General features: G+C 31.3%; 1 protein-coding gene across 1 annotated transcript in view; it reads left to right on the top strand.

Moving 5' to 3' along the window:
- The window catches only part of LOC139503270 (uncharacterized), a 101,804-nt gene that overhangs the window by 77,079 nt on the left and 12,333 nt on the right, over nucleotides 1–12,392 (top strand). The window lies entirely within an intron of this gene.

The raw sequence follows: 12,392 nt of genomic DNA, 5'->3' as shown, positions 1-12,392 counted from the left end.
ACATCCGTGCCTTAAGGTTAAGTATTAGTAAATGAACGCTGTGTAGCAGATTTCGCGAAATATTGCGATGTTTTGTATGAATTACGTCCCTTTGACCAGATTTTGCAATGTTATAATTGCAATCAGCGACTTTCGATAGAATAATGGTAAATTAAGAATGTAACTTTTAGAAGGATGAACTTGTTTGCTCAACTTGAAGAAATGCTACGGGATTTTGAAATGAATATGAAAACAGACATTTAGTTTTCTCGTTTGAATTGTTTTACATTGTCTTTTCGGGGCCTTTTAAAGCTGACTATGCGGTATGGGCTTAGAAGTATTGATTCGTATGGTTGTCTCCTCAAAGGAAATTGTTATATATATAGATAAAAATTAACCAAATAAAAAATACAAATATTCCCTGAAAATAGCATCTCAAATATATAATAGAACTGTTCTCAATTCTATTTCACTCATGAAACTGGAAGGCCGAGACCGATATTATATCTCTATATCATACCACTACTATATATCTACTAAAACAAATATGCACAGTGTCACAGACTTTCAGTACCTAAAGTAAAATGTAAACCCCGTAAGTAGTCAGTTCTTCAAAAAGACAGCAACCAGACAACAACACAAGGCCAAACGAAAATTAAAATGGAAAAGATATCTGTTGATCGATATGCATTTGTGTGGTTTGGGGGGGGGGGTTGTAAGAGGAGTCCTGATCCTGAAATTCCGGACTTAAAATTAAAAAAACCAGGAGTCCCGAATTTATAGGAATTTTATTCCCGCCATCCCGAAATTCGAAAAAAAGAATTCCATTTCCGGATCCCGAAAGGACCTATTCCGAGAACTGGTGAATAAAAACACCCTATCCCGGAGTCTCGATAAAGGTCCTTCCCCCTCATTTGCGTAGACGGACTAAATAACAAAACACCACATTTCAATGCATGTCTCAGTCTGTGTGCGATTGTTTTTTGTTGTTGTTGGGGATGGGTTTTTTTCTAAAAAATTTTTTTGGGGGGGGGATTATTTTTGTACGCATAATAAACATAAAAATGTACATCTGTTGTTATGTAATATCTCAACATCCGTATGTTTTGTTTCGATGTAAATTGTTTACACGATGTATCTTCTGTATAATACACTGTACTACAAAGACCGTACAATGTCTTGAGAGAAAGCGAAAATCATAGAGAGAAGCACATGTATTGTAACATATAATAAGATCTCAAAGAGAGCTGCAGAATAGAGGATACTGGCGAATGTAAAAATTGAACAAAACAGTTTGCAAAATTATAAAGAATTACAACGGAAAATAAGATAATATTTTAATACAATAGTGTAGACACAGACAAGAACCATGTACAGAAATAAAAAATCATTTATTGATAGAAGAATTTAAAAAAATCGATTATGATGACTTTACAGAACAAGCGTTATAATTAAAGATAAAGAACATTTAGGTCTACACTTTATATGGACCCTTAAAACTCGTTGGATTATCTCAGTGTAGCTGGTCAGTAATAAATAAAAAAAAAATCACTGGTCAATTCAAAGGTTGTTGTAAGTGATCTTATATATTCTTATTTTCCTGTTCCCCTTATGTAACTTCCAGTTTTGTTGAAGTTTTTATCGATCAAAGCCTTAGTTTAATTATGTTTCCTGTTATTACTACCCCCCTTTTTGTCAAATGTTGTGTATCATGTACTGATTCTATATATACTTCGAGCATACTTATGTCCACTTCTGGAACAATAACCATTTAGTTAAGGTTTTTGTAGACTATTATACAATAAATTTTATACAGAACAAAAAGGATATTAACAAAGATGTCAGTTTGTCTGCGTGTTTTACTTATTAACTTGCAGATGTATAAATAACCACACGACACTCTTTCAATAACTTTTAGAAGCATAGATATAATGTTTGTTTATATATGCGTTTGTTAAGCAGGAGTATATAGACGGAACACGTTCTGTCGTGATATAGTACCAAAAAAAAAAGCTATAACATGTGCCGCTGCTAAAGTAACCGTGTTTTCAAAAAGTCACCAAATCATATATCGGAACGGAGGAAAAATGCAAACAGATGACCTACAAGATAGTCTAAAAGATTAATGAATTGGTTACCCAAAAAATGACACAGTTCAACTATCTCCCATTAGAGCAAATATTAATAAAGATCAAAACACTGACCACATGCATACTTTCAATAAAATTGCAGAATAAAAGGCAAAGAAAAAACGAAGAAGAGTATAATGGGGTGCTTGAATATAAATAATAAAGAATACTGGTAATACAAAATAAAAATTAATGACAATTATCCAGACTCTTATGATAAAAAGAATCTATCAATACGAAACACATAATCATCGTGCATAATCAACACGAAGAACGTTGGAAATTATTAGCATGATAACTTGACGGTATGTAAAAAGAATTACGACGTCACGAATTTTGATGTTTTTATTTGCCAAAATGTTGAGTTTGCGTCGCTTCTACAGGGAAAACGAAGTCGGTGACCATATTCTTTTTTAACATCATCTAATTCGTAAGACGAAATGGAAGAAAATATAAATTTTAAACAAAATTCTATGGAGTGGTACACGTAATTTATACCGGGAACCGAAAATTGTAGAAGAAAAATATAGATTGTTTCCCCTATATATTCAATGTAATTTAGTACAATGTTGAATCATAATAAAAATGGCTTTTTCACGAAAACGAAGTCGGTGACATATACTTTTGTTTACATTGTTTGATGAGTATTTTCAATATCTAATTGAGTTCTAATTTTTTTTTAAATCTATGGACTGGTTATTTACTGATCCTTACCTTAATAACTCGTCTTTTTTTCCAAAGGGTGTGAAGTGAACACAACACTTCACTGTTATTCTTGTATAATTAATTGTTATTTAATTTTAGATTAGAAAGTTGGAAAGTTATTTAAAGAACATTTATCTTGTCTACGATGTACAAGTGTTGATGTGAAGAAATAGCATGTGCGTGTGTACGATGTAGGACAAATGTTGAAGAAATGAAAATTAAAAAAAATATTTTCTACGATGTATGACTAGTTCATTCATTAAAGTGTTTGCCTACGCTGTACTCCACATTTGTTACTTTTATTTTATCCCTGTTTGATGAATAGGTAGATAAATACAGGATGTTTTGATTTTCTTTTTACCTGACAATCAGTTGTACTCTTCAATAAGAAAACAAGAGGATGTATAGATAAATGTGGGTAAGAGACTGTAAAGATCTCTAGATGTGAGACAGGTTCTACGTCTTCCATTCAAGCAGAGGTTGTAAAGAACTTTGTTGATGTATCCACTGACATTCCAATTTTGCCTTTAGAGGCTACATTTAATGCAGATGCAGTTTAAAATTTTGATTTAGACTACTTTTAGGATACAGTACGTAGTACATGTATCTATTTTCGAAGTTTGGGCTCGGGCTGATGATTATCTAATCCAAGCTTCTTTTGAACTTGCATTGGGGAATTCAGATGCCTTTCAGGCTCCTCTTAGAGAAATTATTGTATCAGTGTCTCAACCTGTTGTTGAACAGGTTGGACAATTTGATCATGTAAGCACAGTAGAGTAGTCTTTCCAATTCTGTGAATATTTCCATATCTATGGAACGCCACAGCTGCCTTATGATAAGAATAACCATGCCATTAAAGTTATATATATATCATGAATCAAATGTTCTATACTATAAAGACATTTAACAATAATACTCTGTCAATTCGCTATATCACTAAGATACATTTATATACTATAAAGACATTTGACTATAATACTCTGTCAATTCGCTATATCACTAAGATACATTTACATGTATATACTATAAAGACATTGGTTTAAAATACTCTGTCAATTCGCTATATCCCTAAGATACATTTATATACTATAACGACATTTGACTATAATACTCTGTCAATTCGCTATATCACTAAGATACGTTTATATACTATAAAGACACTTTGATATAACATGGAGCTACCTTTTCAAACTATTTTGTCATTTCACTTTGTTATGAAGATAATATTTCATACTATGAAGACATCTGGATATAGCACGGAGCTACATTTTCATACTGATTTGTCAATTTGCTAATCGATTTTGTGATATCGCTATTGCATACAGATACATTTTATACTACAAAGACATCTTAATATAACATTAACCAACTTTATCATACTAAGTTGTCTCCCCCGTATATTATAACGATATATTTCTATACTATGCAATCATCTCGATATAACATGAAACAATTTTGTCATACTTTTATGTCATATAAATATCTTATAAAGACATATTTCAATATCCAGCTAACAATTCTTATTTCACGGGTTGTCATCTATATACCAGTAGACTATTTGATTACACTATCAGATCATTTTATCATACCATAAGACCATTTCATCGTACCATAAGACAAAGCTATAAATAGCAGCGAAAATTCCCCGCAAAATTCATCAGCAACATCCATTGTAAATAAAGCAAAAAAAAGGCCGTGAAGGAAATATTTTTTTGCGGACCTTAGGGAATCGTTTTCAAGATGAATGAATTTATCGACTCCAATCTTGCATTGCCCTCAGCAAGCCATTGCGAAGGTGAAAATATTTGGTGTCGACAAGATAGGCGACACATATAGATTGGACCCCCCCCCCCCCCCCAAAAAAAAAAACAAAAAAAAAACTTTTCTAAATATTATTTTTATAGGTGTCCAACTATACAGATTTAACTAGCTTTAACAAATTTTCGCAGTCATCTGCTATTTTTCCCATGAAATATGAAATGTAATCTTTCTGAAACACTAATTGCCATCCTGACGCAATTATCTTTCGTATCGACGCTTTTGGGTCAAAGATTGGTCTCTTGGGACTATTAAGATATCATTTTCCTCAAAAATCTTGAAGGTAGACAGATATAAATAGATAGAAACTTGTGAATTAATTAAGGCTTGAAATTATTTATAATTTGTAACCCAAAACAATTATATATGTTCCTTAAATAAGTGTCATTACTATTTCTTTCAAAGATGTAAAAAATAACTTATTCAAGTAATATTTTTGTCATTAATTTTAAAGTAACCCTTAATCTCTATACTCCTCTTAAATCTAATATATTCTTAATTTTATGATATAAAATGCTATAAAAATTCATGAAAACTACATTTAGTCCATGCTTCTATTGAAATTTAAAATAACTATGGAGTTATTTTATATTTTTTTAAGTAACTAAAAAAAAAATACAATTTTAAGTAATGCCCCTGATTGTAAAAGACGGAAAAAAAAGATATTCTTTTCGCAAAATTTTGATCATCATTAAAGCAACCAATTAGATATTTTACTTAAACCACGTGTTTGCAAAATGCAAAACCGTATCCCGTACCAACTTTCCCCGTACCCATTATAACTAAGCCGTATTCTTGAATATTATTATTAACTTAAAGCTGAAAGATAGTCAAGATCGGCAAATGTTTGAACTGACATTAATGTTAAAATAATAATGATCTGTAAAATGAAGTTAACAAATCTATGCTGAAAGTCGATAAATCTTTACTTTTCTATCTACATTTTACGAACTTATCTAGCGGTTTACATATAGACATCTTTGGGTCTTGTACGCTAACCTTTTCGTATAAGAATGAATGAATATTTTAAAATTTAAGTGCAACCTGAATTATAACAAACAATTACATACATATATACAAGTAATTTTCGGTCAGCCAAATAGGGTTACGATCTAGTCTTAGATGCATGATTAATGTATTAGTTGTTAGTGGCTTTAAACTAGCACTAGCTCTTAGATAACTGAGAGTACTCTCAGATCTGTTCCTAGTGTCTTTTTGTTGTTGGGGTGTACAAGTACCCGGCCACGTCCACTTGTATTTTTTAATCTGATGAGTTAAGCCTTTTTTAACTGATTTGTATAGTTCTTATGTTGTATTGCTATACCACTGTCCCATGTTAGTGGGAGGGTTGGGATCCTGCTAACATGTTTAACCCCGCCACATTATGTATGTATGTGCCTGTCCTATGTCAGGAGCCTGTAATTCAGTGGTTGTCGTTTGTTTATGTAATACATATCGTTTTTCATTCATTTTTTTTATATGAATAAGGCCGTTAGTTTTGTCGTTTGAATTGTTTTACATAGTCATTTCAGGGCTTTTTATAGCTGACTATGCGGTTTGGACTTTGCTCAAGTTGAAGGCCGTACAGTGACCTATAGATGTTAAGTTCTGTGTCATTTTGGTCTTTTATAGTCAGTTGTTTCATTAGCAATCATACCACATCTTCTTTTCTTATATATTATGATGCACTGTACATTAAGTATCATTATTTATTGAAAACAATAGTCGTATAATTAAGGTTTTAAAAATGTATAACATTTAAAAAATTGCTTATGTGAAAGTTTACCTTTTTCCATTATGCATGAATTGGATTCATCTGGTGTGTTCAGAAATTGAGTACCAAAGTGTTGATGAGGGAAAATTATCATATATTTCTGACATAATCTACTACCTATTCACATATTCAGCATGCATTTCTTGTTTAAAATATGCGGATAGTAAAACTACCACAACTATCTCCTGTCCCGATATGAATGTAATATTTGTTACTGGACGATAAACACTTGTTCATAACTTTCATCCATTTTTCTCCAATTAACAATCCAGTCTAAGACTTGAAATTCAACGGGATATAGTATATATATTTCGCATCGATGTTATTTGTATAGTGTTCAATTTGAATCCTTTATTTCGGTTTATTCATTTGTTTATATTTCGTTTCTCACTTTATTGTCACCCAATAGTATCGTACCTGCCTGATGTTGGTACGGAGGTTACTGTTCGGTTTGGGTACGGAATGATATTTCAAAACATAAATGTTTTCAGCATGTCGTCATCTCAACAGGGGGGTTAGACTTCCTGTATACTAGGTTATATGGTGTGCTGCCTGAATATGTTCATGTTTCTGCTAATTATTATGTGAATAGGTAGGGAAAAATATCAGAAATATATGATAAGAATTTAAAAAAAATCCCTTTACTTGTTAATTAAAAAGCTCGGATTTTTTTATCACAGCCCGTAGTCGGAGTGTTCATGCCTGTGTTTCTGTCCATAAATTTTCCTGATCGTCACTTTGGTAGTAATTTTTTTAATTAACACACCTCATGAAACTAAACCAAAATGGAAAAAGGTCACACTTTCGCATATGCAAGTTTTAAATGTTGTGCATTTGTAGAATCTTAATTATACGAAAAGGGTAGGGTATCGAAACCAAATGGCACCCTCTATCAATTGAGTATAGAAATGCACCCCTCCTGGGTCCCTTTGACCCGAAGATGTCTATGTAAAACGCCCGATAAATTCGTAAAAGTGATATAGATATGTTAAGATTTATCAACTATCAGCATTGATTTGTTAACTTCATTTTACAGATCATTACATTCTAAAAATGACGAAAAGGATAAAGGCCATCTTTTTGGTTTTGTCTTTTATGTTATTTAGTTTTTGTTTGTTTATTTTTAGGGGTACCGATTTGAATGTGTCGCCTATCTTGTCGACACAGAGTCTTTTCAACTTTGCATTGCTGAGGGCAAATGTACGGAAGCCGATAAGGGCCATTCAAAAAAAAAAAAATTATGTGGTTATCTGGACATAACATGTCGTTATAACGACATCCCTATGTCGTAGTTTCGACATAACTTGTCGTAATAACGACATCACTTTGTCGTTTTAACGACATAGCTATGTCGTATTAACGACATCGCTATATATATATAAACTTATTGTATTGACTTGTGTCTAGATGTAAACTTGTCCAAAACAAAAGTTACTATTTTTAATAAGCCTGGAATTTTTTTGAAGGAATCACTTTATTTAGATAAAGAGGCTATAGCATGTGTTAATAAATGTTAATATTTAGGGACAGTCTTTACTTCTAGTGGTCTTTTAAAATCCTTAAAGGCAAAATTTAGATTACAACAAATCCATGTCAGCTTGTAATCCAAGTTTTGCAATTCATTTATATGATCACACAAGAGAACAAATTTTATTATATTGTAGTGAAATTTGGGGTTCATTTAAAATCAACTCTGCTGCTTGCAAGAAAACAGTGATTATCTATTTGAATTAATCTACATATTAAATGATTATTTGGAAAAATCATATTTCAAACATTTAAAGTATATTCTTGGTGTAAATAAGAAAGCCTCAAATTTAGCAGTGTTATCAGAGGTTGCAAGATTTCTTCTTTATTTTTCTGTCATTATATCTATGGTAAAATATGTACACAGGCTTAACGAATTGGACAAAGGGTTACTTTATGATGCTTATGTTTGTAATAAAATCTTAGATGCAGAAAACATTAAGTGTTGGTATTCATCTATGAGATATGTACTTCAATCACTTGATATACAAAATTTAGATACAAAGCTCAATAAATTAATTAAATTGTAAAATCTAAACTTTGTAATAGTTTTATAACATTTTGGTTGGTCAAAAGATCTGAAACATTATCACAAGGTAATAGTAAATTAGAAAATTATTTCAACCTCAAGACTGACTTTGAAAAGGAGGCTTATTTATCAATTAAAGATTTTAGTATAAGCAGAGCTAATTGTTTCATGTTATATCGAGATGATTGTATAGTATATAAACATATCTTAGGGATATAGCGAATTGACAGAGTATTATAGTCAAATGTCTTTATAGTATATACGTTAGTGATATAGCGAATAGACAGAGTATTATAGTCGAATGTCTTTATAGTATATAAATTAGTGATATAGCGAATTGACAGAGTATTATAGTCAAATGTCTTTATAGTATATAAATGTTTCTTAGTGATATAGCGAATTGACCGAGTATTATAGTCAAATGTCGTTATAGTATATAAATGTATCTTAGAGATATAGCGAATTGACAGAGTATTATAGTCAAATGTCGTTATAGTATATACATGTATCTTAGTGATATAGCGAATTGACAGAGTATTATAGTCAAATGTCGTTATAGTATATAAATGTATCTCAGTGATATAGCGAATTGACAGAGTGTTTTAGTCTAATGTCGTTATAGTATATTAATGTATCTTAGTGATATAGCGAATTGACAGAGTATTATAATCAAATGTCGTTATAGTATATACATGTATTTTAGTGATATAGCGAATTGACAGAGTATTATAGTTAAATGTCGTTATAGTATATAAATGTATCTTAGTGATATAGCGAATTGACAGAGTATTTTAGTCAAATGTCGTTATAGTATATAAATGTATCTTAGTGATATAGCGAATTGACAGAGTATTATAATCAAATGTCGTTGTAGTATATAAATGTATCTTAGTGATATAGCGAATTGACAGATTATTATAGTCAAATGTTTTATAGTATAGCACATTTGCTTCGTGATATATCTCTAACCTTAATGGCATGGTTATTCTTATCATTAGGCAGCTGTGGCGTTTAATACATATCTGTAAAATCAAATCAGGATAGTATCATGTTGATAGGGGGAAATACTATCGTCCTTAAAATTTGAGAATCTTTATGTTTCAAGGATAAATAAGGTGATTTAGACGGCACTGCCTAGTGAGAACCTCACTGTGAATTCTAAAACCCAGAGATATTTTGTGAAGGGGTTGACCCCCATTATGCGGTTTGCTAATTTTTGTTGTTATAATGAGACATTAGATGTTGATAATACAAGAAAGCTAATATCAGATTCTTTTTGTTAGTTAGACTTTTTTTTCTCTGACACAGCGCTTAGATGATAAGGATAAGTTCAAACAAATTTACAATATTTGTTCCGGTGGATTCATCACTAATCGGTTCTGCTTGCACGAATCAGATGAAGGAACTTGATGATTACACCAATATTACAATAGCTAATTGAAGATTCCCTGATAGAGATTACAGGTTTAACAATAATATTGCTCAAGGCACCTATGAGAGAGACAAATAACTGTTTTTTAACTCAGGGGCAGAGGAAAAATTACTGAATAGATCTCAAAGAGGTCACAACTCTCAGAGAGGGTCCTACCAGAACAACCAACTCCGACAGCAGTTTAGAGAGATATTAAGTATCTCAGATGGGAAACAATTAGTAATGATCTATGGATATTAGATATAGAAAGAAAGAATTATAAAATTGAATTGGACGTTATGTCACAAGGTTCATCTTTTATGAATGAAATACATTTCCTTTACATAAGGATGAATTAATTTTTAAAGATGTCCAATTGATAGCTAAGGGAGCAATTAAAAAAGTTGAATCATTGGAGAACTTGTTTATTTTTTCCCAATATAAAACATGGGTCTTCAAGGAATGTTATTAATTTAAACAATTTGTGGTTTATCATCATTATAAGCAGACACGTTGATCATTTGTTTTAGATGTAATTCAAAAACATGAGTATCTAACGTCAATAGATTTCACAGATGCATATTTAAGTAAAAGTATCAATTACGATTTTTTTTAATATTTACGTTTCAATAGGAAAGGACAATTATATGAATATCAGGTTCTTTGTTTTGGACTGGATTCTGCACCAAGAGTTTTACTAAGGTTTTTGAAACATATCTATGCATTTTTTTTCGAACATGTATTTATTGCATTAATTATTCTGTAATCATGAATTAAAAATCAGAATTTTGTTTTGTAAATACAGAAGAAATGATGAACACGGTGTCAGAATAAATCTTTTAGAAGTCTTTCCTAATTCCTTCAAAACGCATCTTTTTTTTTGTTGTTGTCTCATTATTGATATTGAGTTATTTGAAAAGTTTTGGACAGATGAGGAAATAGACAAAAGTATCTCCCTTTAGAAAGTTTGTCACTGTCAAAGAGGGACGAAAGATTCCAGAGGGAGAGTCAAACTCTTAAATCGAAAATAAACTGACAATGCAATGGCTGAAAATGAAAAAGACAAACAATAGTACACATGACACAACATAGAAAACTAAAGAATAAGCAACACAAACCCCAAGATGTATTATTGGTCTTATTTTGCATTACCATCTATATAAACATGGAGAAAAAAACCTGAAACACTGAACATTGTTGTGGGAATTTTGACTCTGAAATTATTATTACCCAAGAGTAAAAAATTAAGATTTAGATTTTTTGTATATTAACAATTGAAAATAAATAACTAAAAAACTTATACACATTCATTCTTTGATTGAAACAGATGCCTCATTAGAAGGTTGGGGATCCAAATTTGAAGGACAATTGGCCGGTGATAGAATGAGCTTTTCAGAACGCTTATATATAGAAACTTTTGAAAACTACCAGGTGTTAGTCTGCCTTATGTTGTGTTAAAGCGTTTTGATAATCCAGAACATTGTGTTGTTAAGACAACGAATAACTTTGTTTTGCGTACAAAAGAGGTCAAGAGGACATCTAGTTTTTTTTGGTTTTTTTTTTCATATCCAACTTTTCGTAAGGTTTCAACTTCTGCCTTATCTAGATGGTTAAATACAGTTGTACTTTCAGCAGGCGTTGATATCAACATTTTAAAGGCTAACTCATTTAGAGGTGCTTCTACTGCAGCTGTCTGAGTTTGTTCTATTAAAAACATTATGGCATCAGCTAACTGGCCATGTGCTTAATCCGAAGGACTTTTCCTCTGTCTTGATAAAATGGTCCTGCGATTGTATATGCTTTATCAAATTTGGCATTTGTATACATTTTGTTTTCAGTTTGTGTCTGCACTTCAAACAAGCTAATTCATTACTTTAGACCGAAAGGTAAAATGTGAATAAGAATTTCCTTCAACCAAGCATATCTTTGATGTACAGAATGAAGGCCATTCTTAGAATATGAAGTAATTACTTCCTACCCAATTGATTATCAGTAGAACAAACCCTTTTCATATGGGTTTTATGGTCGACACATACTTACTTTAAGTTATGACTAGTTATTAAGGAACAAGTGTTTATATATTAGGATAAAGTTCACTGGCCATCCATGATCTGGTGATTTTAGTTTTTTTCTTTAAACAGAAATATTGCATGTTAACTTCACTCCTCATAGATAAGTAACTAACAAGCTAATTCATTACGTCAGAGTCTCAATCTTATACTTTAATAATGACTATCATCCTGCATATCCAAGACATGTTTGAATGAAGGACCATTATCCCTAAACTGGTACATACATAAAGTTGAGTCTTGACAAGCTTCTTTGAATCTATAAAATGTGACTACATGTATAGATAGTTAAGACATATCATATTGAACGGGATTTGGTGGTGAAATCGGTTTCTCTTAGACTTTTAGACGATATTCAGATAAACTTTGTTTTTAAATAACTGCGAAAAAAAATGTGATGTGTATACGTGACGTCACAATATCATTTTCATTTGACGTTATAACCATGTGG

Source organism: Mytilus edulis, chromosome 14 (assembly GCF_963676685.1).
Source record: "Mytilus edulis chromosome 14, xbMytEdul2.2, whole genome shotgun sequence".
NCBI lineage: Eukaryota > Metazoa > Mollusca > Bivalvia > Mytilida > Mytilidae > Mytilus > Mytilus edulis.
The sequence above is the reverse complement of the archived record's forward strand: the minus strand, read 5'-3'. Positions and strand labels throughout refer to the sequence as shown.